General features: G+C 51.3%; 1 protein-coding gene across 4 annotated transcripts in view; it reads right to left on the bottom strand.

Annotated features, from left to right (window-relative positions):
• LOC144951342 (uncharacterized) overlaps positions 1 to 14983 on the bottom strand; it is a 30105-nt gene extending 15122 nt beyond the window's left edge. For 2 of the 4 annotated variants that reach the window (XM_078881549.1, XM_078881548.1), the window contains exon 1: positions 14376 to 14983. The gene's annotated coding sequence lies outside the window, so the exon portion shown is untranslated. The remainder of the gene's footprint in view (positions 1 to 14375) is intronic. The other 2 variants (XM_078881546.1, XM_078881547.1) reach the window with 2 other exon arrangements.
• Between the last annotated feature and the right edge of the window lie 3712 nt (positions 14984 to 18695).

The following is an 18695-nucleotide window of genomic DNA, read 5'->3' as shown; positions in this document are numbered from 1 at the left end:
TGTAGTCACTACACCACTAATAATGTAGTCACTACGCCACTGATAATGTAGTTACTACGCCACTGATAATGTAGTTACTACGCCACTGATAATGTAGTTACTACACCACTGATAATGTAGTCACTACACCACTGATAATGTAGTCACTACACCACTGATAGTGTAGTCACTACGCCACTGATAATGTAGTTACTACGCTACTGATAATGTAGTCACTACGCCACTGATAATGTAGTCACTACGCCACTGATAATGTAGTCACTACGCCACTGATAATGTAGTCACTACGCCACTGATAATGTAGTTACTACACCACTGATAATGTAGTCACTACGCCACTGATAATGTAGTCACTACACCACTGATAATGTAGTCACTACACCACTGATAATGTAGTCACTACACCACTGATAATGTAGTCACTACACCACTGATAATGTAGTCACTACACCACTGATAATGTAGTTACTACACCACTGATAATGTAGTCACTACACCACTGATAATGTAGTCACTACACCACTGATAATGTAGTCACTACACCACTGATAATGTAGTTACTACACCACTGATAATGTAGTTACTACACCACTGATAATGTAGTCACTACACCACTGATAATGTAGTTACTACACCACTGATAATGTAGTCACTACACCACTGATAATGTAGTCACTACACCACTGATAATGTAGTCACTACACCACTGATAATGTAGTTACTACACCACTGATAATGTAGTTACTACACCACTGATAATGTAGTCACTACACCACTGATAATGTAGTTACTACACCACTGATAATGTAGTCACTACACCACTGATAATGTAGTCACTACACCACTGATAATGTAGTCACTACACCACTGATAATGTAGTCACTACACCACTGATAATGTAGTTACTACACCACTGATAATGTAGTCACTACACCACTGATAATGTAGTCACTACACCACTGATAATGTAGTCACTACACCACTGATAATGTAGTTACTACACCACTGATAATGTAGTCACTACACCACTGATAATGTAGTCACTACACCACTGATAATGTAGTCACTACACCACTGATAATGTAGTCACTACACCACTGATAATGTAGTCACTACACCACTGATAATGTAGTTACTACACCACTGATAATGTAGTCACTACACCACTGATAATGTAGTCACTACACCACTGATAATGTAGTCACTACACCACTGATAATGTAGTTACTACGCCACTGATAATGTAGTCACTACACCACTGATAATGTAGTTACTACACCACTGATAATGTAGTTACTACACCACTGATAATGTAGTTAGTACACCACTGATAATGTAGTTACTACACCACTGATAATGTAGTCACTACACCACTGATAATGTAGTCACTACGCCACTGATAATGTAGTCACTACACCACTGATAATGTAGTCACTACACCACTGATAATGTAGTTACTACACCACTGATAATGTAGTCACTACACCACTGATAATGTAGTCACTACACCACTGATAATGTAGTCACTACACCACTGATAATGTAGTTACTACACCACTGATAATGTAGTTACTACACCACTGATAATGTAGTCACTACACCACTGATAATGTAGTTACTACGCCACTGATAATGTAGTCACTACACCACTGATAATGTAGTCACTACACCACTGATAATGTAGTCACTACACCACTGATAATGTAGTCACTACGCCACTGATAATGTAGTCACTACACCACTGATAATGTAGTCACTACACCACTGATAATGTAGTTACTACACCACTGATAATGTAGTCACTACACCACTGATAATGTAGTTACTACACCACTGATAATGTAGTCACTACACCACTGATAATGTAGTCACTACACCACTGATAATGTAGTTACTACACCACTGATAATGTAGTCACTACGCCACTGATAATGTAGTCACTACACCACTGATAATGTAGTCACTACACCACTGATAATGTAGTTACTACACCACTGATAATGTAGTCACTACACCACTGATAATGTAGTTACTACACCACTGATAATGTAGTTACTACACCACTGATAATGTAGTTACTACACCACTGATAATGTAGTCACTACACCACTGATAATGTAGTTACTACACCACTGATAATGTAGTCACTACACCACTGATAATGTAGTCACTACACCACTGATAATGTAGTCACTACACCACTGATAATGTAGTCACTACACCACTGATAATGTAGTCACTACACCACTGATAATGTAGTCACTACACCACTGATAATGTAGTCACTACACCACTGATAATGTAGTCACTACACCACTGATAATGTAGTTACTACACCACTGATAATGTAGTCACTACACCACTGATAATGTAGTCACTACACCACTGATAATGTAGTCACTACACCACTGATAATGTAGTCACTACACCACTGATAATGTAGTCACTACACCACTGATAATGTAGTCACTACACCACTGATAATGTAGTCACTACACCACTGATAATGTAGTCACTACACCACTGATAATGTAGTCACTACACCACTGATAATGTAGTTACTACACCACTGATAATGTAGTCACTACACCACTGATAATGTAGTCACTACACCACTGATAATGTAGTCACTACACCACTGATAATGTAGTCACTACACCACTGATAATGTAGTCACTACACCACTGATAATGTAGTCACTACACCACTGATAATGTAGTCACTACACCACTGATAATGTAGTCACTACACCACTGATAATGTAGTCACTACACCACTGATAATGTAGTCACTACGCCACTGATAATGTAGTCACTACGCCACTGATAATGTAGTTACTACACCACTGATAATGTAGTTACTACACCACTGATAATGTAGTCACTACACCACTGATAATGTAGTTACTACACCACTGATAATGTAGTTACTACACCACTGATAATGTAGTCACTACACCACTGATAATGTAGTCACTACACCACTGATAATGTAGTCACTACACCACTGATAATGTAGTCACTACACCACTGATAATGTAGTCACTACACCACTGATAATGTAGTCACTACGCCACTGATAATGTAGTCACTACACCACTGATAATGTAGTCACTACACCACTGATAATGTAGTCACTACACCACTGATAATGTAGTCACTACGCCACTGATAATGTAGTCACTACGCCACTGATAATGTAGTCACTACGCCACTGATAATGTAGTCACTACACCACTGATAATGTAGTTACTACACCACTGATAATGTAGTTACTACACCACTGATAATGTAGTCACTACACCACTGATAATGTAGTCACTACACCACTGATAATGTAGTCACTACACCACTGATAATGTAGTCACTACACCACTGATAATGTAGTCACTACACCACTGATAATGTAGTCACTACACCACTGATAATGTAGTTACTACACCACTGATAATGTAGTCACTACGCCACTGATAATGTAGTCACTACACCACTGATAATGTAGTCACTACGCCACTGATAATGTAGTCACTACGCCACTGATAATGTAGTCACTACGCCACTGATAATGTAGTCACTACGCCACTGATAATGTAGTCACTACGCCACTGATAATGTAGTCACTACGCCACTGATAATGTAGTCACTACACCACTGATAATGTAGTTACTACACCACTGATAATGTAGTCACTACGCCACTGATAATGTAGTCACTACACCACTGATAATGTAGTTACTACACCACTGATAATGTAGTCACTACGCCACTGATAATGTAGTCACTACACCACTGATAATGTAGTCACTACGCCACTGATAATGTAGTCACTACGCCACTGATAATGTAGTCACTACGCCACTGATAATGTAGTCACTACGCCACTGATAATGTAGTCACTACGCCACTGATAATGTAGTCACTACGCCACTGATAATGTAGTCACTACACCACTGATAATGTAGTTACTACGCCACTGATAATGTAGTCACTACGCCACTGATAATGTAGTCACTACGCCACTGATAATGTAGTCACTACGCCACTGATAATGTAGTCACTACGCCACTGATAATGTAGTTACTACGCCACTGATAATGTAGTCACTACGCCACTGATAATGTAGTCACTACGCCACTGATAATGTAGTCACTACACCACTGATAATGTAGTCACTACGCCACTGATAATGTAGTCACTACGCCACTGATAATGTAGTCACTACGCCACTGATAATCTAGTCACTACGCCACTCAATAGCGATGTTTACTACACACCGCACCAGGTACTCATTTGAGGCTAAGTCGACCTAGGGGAGGCCCAGGACCGGTTCAAAATTGCGCCACTGTCGTTATTGGATCCTGAGCGGGAGTGCGCTAACCGCTGCGCCACCGCTCCCCCGAGTTTTCGAGGCCCCTCACCACCACGCTCGTTCCACGCTGCACGCGTCTGATGATTGTTGAACACGTCCCACGTGACGCGCTCGGCCATTCACTCTGTCTGCGTCAAGTGGAACACGTGGACACGCACGTGGAACGCGTGTACACACACAGAACACGTGTACACACACACGTGTAAAACATGTGTACGCACGTACGTGGAACGCGTGTACACACAGAGAACACGTGTACACACACACGTGTAAAACATGTGTACGCACGCACATGGAACACGTGTACACACACAGAACACGTGTACACACACACGTGGAAAACATGTGTACACACGCACATGGAACACGTGCACACACACAGAACACGTGTACACACACACGTGCAAAACATGTGTACACACGCACATGTAACACGTGTACACACACAGAACACGTGTACACACACACGTGGAAAACATGTGTACACACGCACATGGAACACGTGCACACACACAGAACACGTGTACACACACACGTGGAAAACATGTGTACACACGCACATGGAACACGTGCACACACACAGAACACGTGTACACACACACGTGGAAAACATGTGTACACACGCACATGGAACACGTGCACACACACAGAACACGTGTACACACACACGTGCAAAACATGTGTACACACGCACATGTAACACGTGTACACACACAGAACACGTGTACACACACACGTGGAAAACATGTGTACACACGCACATGGAACACGTGCACACACACAGAACACGTGTACACACACACGTGGAAAACATGTGTACACACGCACATGGAACACGTGCACACACACAGAACACGTGTACACACACACGTGGAAAACATGTGTACACACGCACATGGAACACGTGCACACACACAGAACACGTGTACACACACACGTGGAAAACATGTGTACACACGCACATGGAACACGTGCACACACACAGAACACGTGTACACACACACGTGGAAAACATGTGTACACACGCACATGGAACACGTGCACACACACAGAACACGTGTACACACACACGTGCAAAACATGTATACACACGTACATGTAACACGTGTACACACATAACACGTGTACACACACAGAACACGTGTACACACACAGAACACGTGTACACACACACACGTGGAAAACACGTGTACGCACACACACGGAACACGTATACACACACAGAACACGTGTACACACACACACGTGGAAAACACGTGTACACACACAGAACACGTGTACACACGCACGTGGAGCACGTGTACGCACGCACGTGGAACATATACACACACACACACGCACACTTCAATGTTAATTTGAATCGCCTCTCTTTGAATTGCGCACATCATCAATTGCCCACGCGTGTTGAACAATCATCGGGCGCGTTCGAGAGCGGAACGGGTCAACTCGAGATGAGAAGAGTGAATTTGGTGGTGAAGACGGAGGAGCGCTGTGGTGGTGGTGGTGGTGGAAGTGTGTGTGTGTGTGGGGGGGGGAGAGGAGGGGGGAGGAGGGCCACGGTGTCTGGAGTTGGGGGGAAACTGCGGCCGATAAATTCGCGGTCATAATCCGCCGTGACATCTTCGCGGTTCGAAGCCCAGCTGGGCACCCCTGGTCAATGCAGCGCGCGGAGGGAGGGGGGGGGTGGGAGGTGGGGAGTAATTATGGCCGTTGTGTTTCCGGCGTCACGTGTCCAAAAATGTTGTTGTTGTTGTTGTCGTTGCCCGGTTAGGAAATGACGCCGCAAAGTTACTGAAACACTCAAATCAAGAAAGCTACTCAAGTTGGCATGGCACGCGACAGCGGTAATTATCGTCCTCGCCTCCTACTTGGCAGACGACCACTACTACTATAATACAGTGGGGGGGGGGGGGGGGTAGAGTGGCTGCAAAAGGAGGGGAGGCGCCCCGTGGAGATGGAGCAACGGGATCAATCGTCTCGTGTGAGGATCGCCGAGCCGATTGCCGTGTCGTTGAGAGGTGACCCCCCCCCCCCACGGGCTGAGGGAGAGGCCTTCATCCAGCAGTGGATAGAGTAATAACGGAAGCCGCCACGGTGGCTAGGAGATGTTAACTACCTCGCCTGGTCTACAGGAGGTCGTGGGTTCGATCCCGACCCTGACGCCTGCTGCATATTTGGAGTTTGCGTGTCTCTCTCTCTCATCATCATCACGGTGGCCAGGAGATGTTAACTACCTCGCCTGGTCTACAGGAGGTCGTGGGTTCAATGTCGACCCTGACACCTGCTGCTGTGTATGTGGAGTTTGCGTGTCTCTCATCATCATCATCACGATGGTTAGGAGATGTTGACTACCTCGCCTGCTATACAGGAGGTTGTGGGTTTGATCCCGACCCTGACGCCTGCTGCTGTATATTTGTAGTTTGCGTGTCTCTCTTTCTCTCATCATCATCACGGTGGCCAGGAGATGTTAACTACCTCGCCTGGTATACAGGAGGTCGTGGGTTCGATCCCGACCCTGACGCCTACTGTAGTTTTGGAGTTTGCGTGTCTCTCTCTCTCATCATCATCATTATCACGGTGGCTAGAAGATGTTGACTACCTCGCCTGGTATACAGGAGGTTGTGGGTTCGATCCCGACCCTGACGCCTGCTGCTGTATATCCGCGAATGACGTTGAGATCGATTCCCGCGCGTTGTCGAAATCTCCTGATTCCAAGGCGCACCTTCACCAATCCCACGTGTTTCATAGCACGTGGTTGTTGGGTGCGTCTTATAATCCGGTAGAATAGCGGCAAAGCTCCTTCGGTTGCCACGGGAGAGTCTCAGCGAGGCTCGGGACTCTGTTCTCAAGAGGGTCCTGCTCCATCGCATGTTCAGCGCGTTTGGCACGATGCGTGTGTGTCCGTGTGTGTGTGTCTGTGTGTGTCTGTGTGTGTCCGTATGTGTCTGTGTGTCTGTGTGAGTCTGTGTATGTATGTGTATTTCCGTGTGTGTCCACGTGTGTCTGTGTGTCTGTGTGTGTCCGTGTGTGTCTGTGTGTGTCTGTGTATATTTGTGTGTGTCTGTGTATGTCCGTGTGAGTCCGTGTGTGTCTGTGTGTGTCCGTGTATATTTGTGTGTGTCTGTGTATGTCCGTGTGAGTCCGTGTGAGTCTGTGTGTGTCCGTGTGTGTCTGTGTGTGTCTGTGTATATTTGTGTGTCTGTGTATGTCCGTGTGAGTCCGTGTGTGTCTGTGTGTGTCCGTGTGTGTCTGTGTGTGTCTGTGTATATTTGTGTGTGTCTGTGTATGTCCGTGTGAGTCCGTGTGAGTCTGTGTGTGTCCGTGTGTGTCTGTGTATATTTGTGTGTGTCTGTGTATATTTGTGTGTGTCTGTGTGTGTCTGTGTGAGTCCGTGTGAGTCTGTGTGTGTCCGTGTGTGTCTGTGTGTGTCTGTGTATATTTGTGTGTGTCTGTGTATGTCCGTGTGAGTCCGTGTGTGTCTGTGTGTGTCCGTGTGTGTCTGTGCGTGTCCGCGTGTGTCTGTGTATATCCGTGTGTGTCCGCGTGTGTCTGTGTGTGTGTGTGTATATCTGTGTGTGTCCGTGTGTGTCCGTGTGTGTCCGTGTGAGTCCGTGTGTGTCTGTGTGTCTATGTGTGTCTCGGCGGAGCGGTGGCACAGTGGTTAGCGCGCTGCGCTCCGGACCCAGTGACCCGAATTCGATTCCCGCTCACGGCCAACATCAGTGACGATTATTTGAACCGGTCCTGGGCCTCCCTTAGGTTGACTCAGCCTCAAATGAGTACCTGGTGCGGTGCGTAAAAACATCGCCACTAAGGGAGACAAAGGCGGCCGGGCGTGGTGCTGGCCACCCACCCCCTCGTGTGTTGTTCTGGCCTTCATAGGTGCTCGCTAACAGCACTTGCCCCAACGGTCTGTTCGAGGCTATACGGAGGATCTTTGTCTTTATCTTTTTGTCTCCGCGGAATGTGTGGGGAGCGGTTGTGCAGCGGTTAGCGCTACGCTGCGCTACGAACCAGGCGACCCGAGTTCGATTCCCGCTCACGGCCAACACGGTGACGAATATCTGAACCGGTCCTGGGTCTCCCCTAGGTCGACCCAGCGTCAAATGACAAACCTGGTGCGGTGTGTAAACATCGCCGCTGGGGAGACAAAGGCGGCCGGGCGTGGTGCTGGCCACCCACCCCCTCGTGTGCCTTGCCGGTCTTCATAGGTGCCCGCTAACAGCACTTGCCCCAACAGTCTGTTCGAGGCTATGTCTGAATGTGCGCGCCTTGATGGATTTGTTCACTCACCCACCGGTCCACGGTTGAGTCCTGCTCGCTGTCTATTGGCTTTAGCGTCACACTCTAAGGAAGGCGAATTACTCGGTTCACCGAAACTCCACAGCAGCAGCAGCCGCGATGTGGAAATCTCGCGGGCGCCGCGGTGGCTAGGAGATGTTAACTACTTCGCCTGGTCTACAGGAGGTCGTGGGTTCGATCTCGACCCTGACGCCTGCTGCTGTATATTTGTGGTTTGCGTGTCTCTCTCTCTCTCATCATGATCATCACGGTGGCTAGGAGATGTTAACTACCTCGCCTGGTATGCAGGAGGTCGTGGGTTCGATCCCGACCCTGACGCCTGCTGCTGTATATTTGTGGTTTGCGTGTCTCTCTTCCCGTGGTCGCGTGGATTTTTCTCCCGGTCCTCCGATTTCCCCCTCCACATTTAGAATCGACTTCGTGCGTTCGGAGAGCATTTGGCTGCTTAGAAATGTCCACGTGATGACGATATCAGCCACTTCGTTGACTTATCATTCGTGGCCAGGTCGCTTTGGATGTATTCATCATCTTGTAACACTCGTTAAATAGCACACGAAAAAAAATACGTAGCAATGTAAATATATTCGGTATAATTGTTTATCTCGTCCGTGAAGTTGTGACAACAATCAACTTGGGCGTCAATAACAACGGCCTTAGATTGAAAAAAACACGCAAGAACACGTGTGCGCTGTGATGAAGAAGAGACGTCGCCCGAAACGTCGATTGAGTTGTTGTTATTGTTGTTGTCATTGTTGTTATTTGTGCCAACGCAGCAGCGTCGCCAAATTATTTCCGCACCAAGCATCGGATTGTTGCGTCTCCGCGTGTCTCCGTGTGTCTCCGCGTGTCTCCGTGTCTCCGTGTGTCTCCGTGTGTCTCGTGTGTCTCCGCGTGTCTCCGTGTGTCTCCGTGTGTCTCCGTGTCTCCGTGTGTCTCCGTGTCTCTCCGTGTCTCCGTGCGTCTCCGTGTCTCCGTGCGTCTCCGTGTCTCCGTGTGTCTCCATGTGTCTCCGTGCGTCTCCGTGTCTCCGCGTGTCTCCGTGTCTCTCCGTGTCTCCGTGTGTCTCCGTGCGTCTCCGTGTCTCCGTGCGTCTCCGTGTGTCTCCGCGTGTCACCGTGTCTCTCCGTGTGTCTCCGTGTCTCCGCGTGTCTCCGTGTGTCTCCGTGTCTCTCCGTGTCTCCGTGTGTCTCCGTGTCTCCGCGTGTCTCCGTGTGTCTCCGTGTCACCGTGTCTTTCCGTGTCTCCGCGTGTCTCCGCGTGTCTCCGTGTGTCACCGTGTGTCTCCGTGTGTCTCCGTGTGTCTCCGCGTGTCTCCGTGTCTCTCCGTGTGTCTCCGTGTGTCTCCGCGTGTCTCCGTGTGTCACCGTGTGTCTCCGTGTGTCTCTGCGTGTCTCCGCGTGTCTCCGTGTGTCTCCGTGTGTCTCTGCGTGTCTCCGCGTGTCTCCGTGTGTCTCTGCGTGTCTCCGTGTCACCGTGTCTCTCCGTGTGTCTCCGTGTGTCTCCGTGTCTCCGCGTGTCTCCGTGTGTCACCGTGTGTCTCCGTGTGTCTCTGCGTGTCTCCGCGTGTCTCCGTGTGTCTCCGCGTGTCTCCGTGTGTCTCTGCGTGTCTCCGCGTGTCTCCGCGTGTCTCCGTGTGTCACCGTGTGTCTCCGTGTTTCTCCGTGGGGAGCGGTGGCATTCTGGTTAGCGCCACCTCGCTCCGAACCCAGCGCACCCCTGAGTTAGTCTTTCGCTCGCGGCCAATGGCAGCGGCGAATGCCTGAAGCGGTTCTACGCCTTCCCTAGGTCGACTCAGCCTTAAACGAGTAACCTCGTGCGGTGGGTAAATTTCGGCGCTTGGAAGACAAAGGCGGCCGGGCGTGGTGATGGCCGCCCACCCCCCCCCCCCCCCGTGTGCCGTACCGGCCTTCATAGGTGCAGCTCGCTAACAGCGTGGACAATTAGACCCAAGCCGAAACATAACATATCAAAAAGAATATTTTAAAAAAATTATTTTTTTATTTTTTTATGATACAATATCGTATTGTCATTAGTATGACATAAGTATACCAAGTTTGCAGTCGATACCACATTGGGAAGTGGGTTAAAATTGAGTTACAATATTTGAGGATACGACAACAACAACAGACAGACAGAGTGAGTTAAATAAAAGCGTGTAAAAAACATGAACACTGACCAAACAACGATGGAATCACGCCTCACCAAAGATCACACCAACACAGAAACATCGGGAATTGACTATCGCTGGGACTAACGGAAGCTACTACCAGAGGTGGGACAAAGTCATTGTTATGCAAGTCCAAGTCGAGTCGCAAGTCATCAAATTCATGACTCGAGTCTGACTCGAGTCCAAGTCACATGACTCGAGTCCACATCTCATAGGTGGGACAAAGTCATTGTTATGCAAGTCCAAGTCGAGTCGCAAGTCATCAAATTCATGACTCGAGTCTGACTCGAGTCCAAGTCACATGACTCGAGTCCACATCTCATAGGTGGGACAAAGTCATTGTTATGCAAGTCCAAGTCGAGTCGCAAGTCATCAAATTCATGACTCGAGTCTGACTCGAGTCCAAGTCACATGACTCGAGTCCACATCTCATAGGTGGGACAAAGTCATTGTTATGCAAGTCCAAGTCGAGTCGCAAGTCATCAAATTCATGACTCGAGTCTGACTCGAGTCCAAGTCACATGACTCGAGTCCACACCTCTGGCTACTACTACTATAATATAAACACACAACAACAACAAAAACAACTGCTTATAAAATACAATAAGTCACGGTTTTGCTGTTCCTGCTGCACTGGTAGTGTTGCAACAAGCACAAAGACAAAGATCCCCCGTATAGCCTTTACAAGACTGTTGTGGCAAGTGCTGGCATGGCACACAAAAGGGCGGGTGGCCAACAGCACGCCCGGCCGCCTTTGTCTCCCCAATAGCGATGTTTACACACCGCACCAGGTACTCGCTTGAGACTGAGTCGACCTAGGGGAGGCCCGGGACCAGTTCAGATAATCGTCACTGGTGTTGGCCGTGAGCGGGAATCGAACCCGGGTCGCCGGGGTTCGTAGCGCAGTGTAGCGCTAACCACTGCACCACCGCTCCCCACGCACACACGCACACACTCACACACACTCACACACTCACACACACATTCACACACACACTCACACACACTCACACACAAACTCACACTCTCACACACTCATACACGCACACACTCACACACATACTCAGACGCACACACACACACACTCACTCACACACTCACACACACAGTCACTCACTCACACAGTCACTCACTCACACACACACACACACTCACTCACTCACACACTCACTCACTCACACACGGTCACTCACACACTCACACACACTCACACACACTCACACACACTCACCTATCGCTGTGTGTGTATGTAGAGTGAGTGGTGTTTACGGTGACTGGCTGGCTACCTCCTGTATACACACACACACTCACACACACTCACACACACTCACACACACTCACACACACTCACCTATCGCTGTGTGTGTATGTAGAGTGAGTGGTGTTTACGATGACTGGCTGGCTACCTCCTGTACACTCACACACACTCACACACACTCACACACACTCACACACACTCACACACACAACAACCGCCATTCGCCACTAAGTGGCGGTGACGTCACCACGACGCTTGTGCCAGGCCATGTGCACCTTGAGGCCACGTGAAGTGTCGAACGCCCGCTGGCAGGAGGTCACGGGGCAGACCCAGGTGCCACGGGTCGACTGACCGAGATGACCGAGATGACTGGCTGATGCACCACCTGTGCCCCCTACTGTGCCAACTTGCTGTGCTTTAGCCACCCGGCGCTCCGCTCGTTGTTGTGAGCGTCGCTCCTCCGCCCTCCGTTGTTGTTGGAGGGCGACTGCCTCCAACTGCCCAGTAGCGTCCTTCACGAGCCTCCTCCACTGAGGCCGATCTTGACACCGCTGGTACCAGTCATCGGCAAGTCCACTCAGCTCCACGTCCTCCTGTACCACATCACTCCATCTCTTCTCTAGCCCGTGCCGCGCCCGTTTAGCCCCCTCGATCCGGCCGAACAAAAGCTGTTTAGGCATGCGGTGGCTGGGCATGCGGGCTACATGACCCAGCCAACGCAGCCTTGCCTGCCGGAGGAGCTCACTGATGGGACTTTGCCCAGATCTTTCAAGGACTTGTGAGCTCCTCACACAATCCAGCCTGGTCAAACCCAGGATGGATCGTAGGCAGGCCAGCCTAAATGTTTCCAACCGGCGAAGATGCTCCACTAGGGGGGTCCACGTTTCGCAAGCGTAGAGAAGGGAGGGAATGACCGTGGCCGAGAAGACCTGAAGCTTCGTGCGGAGCGACAGACCAGGTAGCTTCCACACAGCGTTACGCAACCGATGAAAAGATATTGCCGCTCGACTGATTCGGAGTGAGACCTCTGCTGATAAACTGGAGCTGGTCATGAGCACACTGCCCAGGTATGGGAAACTCTCTACTCTCTCCACAACTGCCCCATCACCGATTGGGAGTTGTGGGGGCGGAGTGCCCGATGGTACAAAATACCCAGGCAGGTGCTTAGTTTTGGTGGGGCTGATGGTAAGGCCCCACCTCTTAGTGGCACACTCCAGCCTCAGCAGCAGCGTCTCCAACTCCTCTTCTGAATGAGCAGCTATTACCAAATCATCGGCATACATAACGTGGTTGACCAATAGGGAGCCATCCCTTGATCGCACCCGGGCGTCGATCAGCCTCCCATTATATCTGTACCAAATGGTAATTCCCCCGGTACAGCTATTGAAGGCTTCACGAACTACGCAGTCGAAATAGATGTTAAATAATGTGGGAGCCAGAGGACATCCCTGTCGCACCCCAAGGTGTACAGGGAAAGGCTCCGACTCCCGGCCACGTAGTTTTACCCGGGCCCGCTCACCATCATGAAGGTCCTTAATGATCGTGAGCAGAGGGTCAGGGACTCCGAAAGCACGAAGAACAACCCAGAGCCCAGTCCTACTGATGGTATCATAGGCCTTGACCAGGTCAATAAAGCAGAGATGTAGGTCTTTTTGGAATTCCCTACACCTCTGCTGTAGCAGACGGACAGAAAATATGGCATCTGTGCAGGACCGCCCTTTCCTGAAACCACATTGGGGCTCCGCAAGCCTCTCCTCAGCATGCCTAGCAAGGCGATGTTGAATAATCCTTGCCAGGACCTTACCCGGCACACTGAGGAGTGAGATGCCCCTGTAGTTGTTACAGTCTGTGCGGTCCCCCTTCTTAAAGAGGGGGACCACCAGGGCATCCTTCCAGTCCTGCGGAACCCGTCCAGTGGTCCAGACTGTTGTTATGATGTCATATAGGGCAGTCTGTGCACAAACGCCACCCTCCCTCAGCATTTCGCCTGGGAGATCATCTCTGCCCGGTGCCTTCCCTGGTCTCAGACTCCGGATCGCCCTCAGTACTTCCTCAACAGCCGGTACCTCAGCCAGCCACTCACAGGGGGTGACCTCTTCCAATATTTGAGGCACCGCACACACACACTCACACACACTCACACACACTCACACACACTCACACACACTCACACACACTCTCACACACACACTCTACACACACTCTACACACACTCACCTATCGCTGTGTGTGTGTGTGTAGAATGCGTGGTGAGGTGTGCGCCGTGATCGGAGTTGCTACCTCGTGTGCAGGAGTTTCTCCCAACGCCAGATGAAGTCACCAACACCTCCCGCTTCTCTCTCCTCCGCGAAGTTCTGGAGATTCCTTCTCTAACCACTCTCTCTCTCTCTCTCCCTGTGTGCTCGATCCTGTTCCCCTACCTCCCGTTACTCGCTCCCCTGGTCCCTCTCTCTCTCTCTCCAATTCCTCCTCTCTCTCTTATTTACGCTCGCTCTCTCCTCTCTCACCTGGCTCCTATCGCTCTCTCCTCTCTCACCTGGCTCCTATCTCTCTCTCGCCTCTCTCACCTGGCTCCTATCTCTCTCTCCTCTCTCACCTGGCTCCTATCGCTCTCTCCTCTCTCACCTGGCTCCTATCTCTCTCTCGCCTCTCCTATCGCTCTCCTGTGTTCTCTGTCGCTCTCAGCAAGAACAATAACAACACGAACTATGCCGGGTTCTCTCTATCTCTCTGTGTCTCTGTGTGTGTCTCTGTGTGTCTCTGTGTGTCTCTGTGTCTCTGTGTGTCTCTGTGTGTCTCTGTGTGTCTCTCTGTGTCTCTGTGTGTCTCTTCTCTCCTCCTCTCTGCCCGGTCTCATATTGACCTGGAGCAGCTCCGTAGCCTGCATTTTAAGGGGCTCGCGATGTGGAGGGCGGGGGTGGGGGTGGTGGTGGGGGTGATGGTGTGTGGTGGGGGTGGTGGTGGTGTGTGGTGGGGGTGGTGGTGGTGGGGGTGGTGGTGGTGGTGGGAGTGGTGGTGGTGGGGAGCGGTGGTGGTGTGTGGGTTTGTGTGGTGGTGGTGGTGGGGGTGATGGTGTGTGGGTTTGTGTGGTGGTGGTGGGAGTGGTGGTGTGTGGGTTTGTGTGGTGGTGGTGGGGGTGATGGTGTGTGGGTTTGTGTGGTGGGGGTGGTGGTGGTGGGAGTGGTGGTGGTGGGGGTGGTGGTGTGTGGGTTTGTGTGGTTGTGGTGGGGGTGGTGGTGGTGATGGGGGTGATGGTGTGTGGGTTTGTGTGGTGATGGTGGTGGTGGGGGTGGTGGTGGTGGTGGGAGTGGTGATGGTGGGGAGCGGTGGTGGTGGGGAGCGGTGGTGGATGGGGTGGTGGGGGTGGTGGTGGGGCTGATGGTGTGTGGGTTTGTGTGGTGGTGGTGGTGCGGGTGGTGGTGGGGAGCGATGATGGGAGTGGTGGTGGTGGGGGTGGTGTGGTGGTGGTGGTGTGGTGGTGGTGGGGGTGGTGGGGGTGGTGGTGGGAGTGGTGGTGGTGGGGTGATGGTGTGTGGGTTTGTGTGGTGGTGGTGGTGGTGCGAGGGGTGGTAGTGGGGAGCAGTGATGGGAGTGGTGGTGGTGGTGTGGTGGTGGTGGTGTGGTGGTGGTGGGGGTGGTGGGGGTGGTGGGGGTGGTGGTGGGAGTGGTGGTGGTGGGGTGATGGTGTGTGGGTTTGTGTGGTGGTGGTGGTGCGAGTGGTGGTGGTGGGGAGCGGTGATGGGAGTGGTGGTGGTGGGGGTGGTGGGGGTGATGGTGTGTGGGTTTGTGTGGTGGTGGTGGTGGTGGTGGGAGGTGTGGTGGTGGTGGGAGTGGTGGTGGTGGGGAGCGGTGGTGGTGGGGGTGGTATGTGGGTTTGTGTGGTGGTGGTGGGGGTGATGGTGTGTGGGTTTGTGTGGTGGTGGTGGTGGTGGGAGTGGTGGTGGTGGGGAGCGGTGGTGGATGGGGTGGTGGGGGTGGTGGTGGGGGTGATGGTGTGTGGATTTGTGTGGTGGTGGTGGTGGTAGGAGTGGTGGTGGTGGGGAGCGGTGGTGGATGGGGTGATGGTGGTGGGGGTGATGGTGATGATGTGTGGGTTTGTGTGGTGGTGATGGTGTGTGGGTTTGTGTGGTGGCGGTGGTGGTGGCGGAGAGCGGTGGTGAAGCGGTTAGCGCGCTGCACTACGAACCTGGCCACCCAGGTTCGATTCCCGCTCACGGCCAACGCCAGCGACGATTATCTGAAGCGGTCCTTGGCCTCCCCTAGGTCGACTCAGCCTCAAAATGAGTACCTGGTGCGGGGTCGTTTAAACATCGCCACGAGGGAGACAAAGGCGGTCGGGCGTGGTGCTGGCCACCCGCCCTCTCGTGTGCCGTGCCGGCCTTCATAGGTGCTCGCTAACAGCACTTGCCCCTACAGTCTGTTACAGGCTATACGGGGCATCTTTGTCTTTGTTGGGTCGCGGTAGTGTAGTGGTTAGAGTGCTGCGCTACGAATCCAGCGACCAGAATTCAACTCTCGCTTACGGCAACCACCACCAGCACAAGCGGCGATTATCTGAACCGGTCCTGGGCCTCCCCTACGTCGACTTAGCCTCAAATGAACACCCGGTGCGGTGACTAGGGCGACAAAGGCGACCGCGCGCGGTTGCTGCCCCCCCCCCCCCCTCGTGTGCCGTGCCGGCCTTCATAGGTGCTGCTTGGGAATAGCACTTGCCCCAACAGTCTGCTTGGGTTATACGGGGGATCTTTGTCTTTGTGCATGCCCTCACCCAACCACCACCCCCACCCATCTGTACCCACTCACCCATCCTCACGCCCAGTCAAGTCGGCTCGCCCGCATACACAGCAAACACAGATCAAGATCACCCACATACACACCACACACACAGATCACACACACACATACTCCACACACACAGATCACCCACACACACACACCACACACACACAGATCACCCACACACACCACACACACAGATCGTCCGCACACACACCACACACACAGATCACCCACACACACCACACACACACAGATCATCCACACACACACCACACACACAGATCGTCCGCACACACACCACACACACAGATCACCCACCCACACACCACACACACACAGATCACACACACACACCACACACACACATCACCCACACCACACACACAGATCACCTACACACACACCACACACACAGATCACCCACACACACACACCACACACACAGATCACCCACACACACCACACACACAGACCACCCACACACACACACCACACACACAGATCATCCACACACACACCACACACACAGATCGTCCGCACACACACCGCACACACAGATCACCCACCCACACACCACACACACACAGATCACACACACACACCACACACACACATCACCCACACCACACACACAGATCACCCACCCACACACCACACACACACATCACCCACACACACACCACACACACACAGATCACCCACACACACCACACACACAGATCACCCACCCACACACCACACACACACAGATCATACACACACACACCACATACACACATCACCCACACCACACACACAGATCACCTACACACACACTACACACACACATCACCCACACACACACAGATCACCCACACACACACACCAAACACACACATCACCCACACACACACCACACACACACACATCACCCACACACACACCACACACATACAGATCACCCACACACACACACCAAACACACACATCACCCACACACACACCACACACACACATCACCCACACACACACCACACACACACAGATCACCCACACACACCACACACACACACATCACCCACACACACCACGCACACAGATCACACACACAGACCACACACACAGATCACCCACACACACCACACACACACACATCACCCACACACACACACCACACACACAGATCACCCACACACACCCCACACACACACAGATCACCCACACACACCACACACACACACAGATCACCCACACACACCACACACACACACATCACCCACACACACCACACACACACACATCACCCACACACACCACGCACACAGATCACACACACAGACCACACACACAGATCACCCACACACACCACACACACACACATCACCCACACATACACCACACACACAGATCACCCACACACACACACCACACACACAGATCACCCACACACACCCCACACACACACAGATCACCCACACACACACCACACACACAGAGATCATCCACACACACACCACACACACACATCACCCACACACACCACACACACACAGATCACCCACACACACACCACACACACAGAGATCATCCACACACACACCACACACACACATCACCCACACACACCACACACACACAGATCATCCACACACACACCACACACATAGATCACCCACACACACCACACACACAGATCACCTACACACACACCACACACACAGATCACCCACACACACCACACACACAGATGACCCACACACACACCACACACACAGATCACACACACACACACCACACACACAGATCACACACACACACCACACACACACCACACACACAGAT

The sequence above is a fragment of the Lampetra fluviatilis genome, chromosome 62 (assembly GCF_964198595.1).
Source record: "Lampetra fluviatilis chromosome 62, kcLamFluv1.1, whole genome shotgun sequence".
NCBI classification, from domain to species: Eukaryota; Metazoa; Chordata; class Hyperoartia; order Petromyzontiformes; family Petromyzontidae; genus Lampetra; species Lampetra fluviatilis.
Note: the sequence above shows the minus strand (reverse complement) of the source record. Positions and strands in the feature narration are given on the sequence as shown.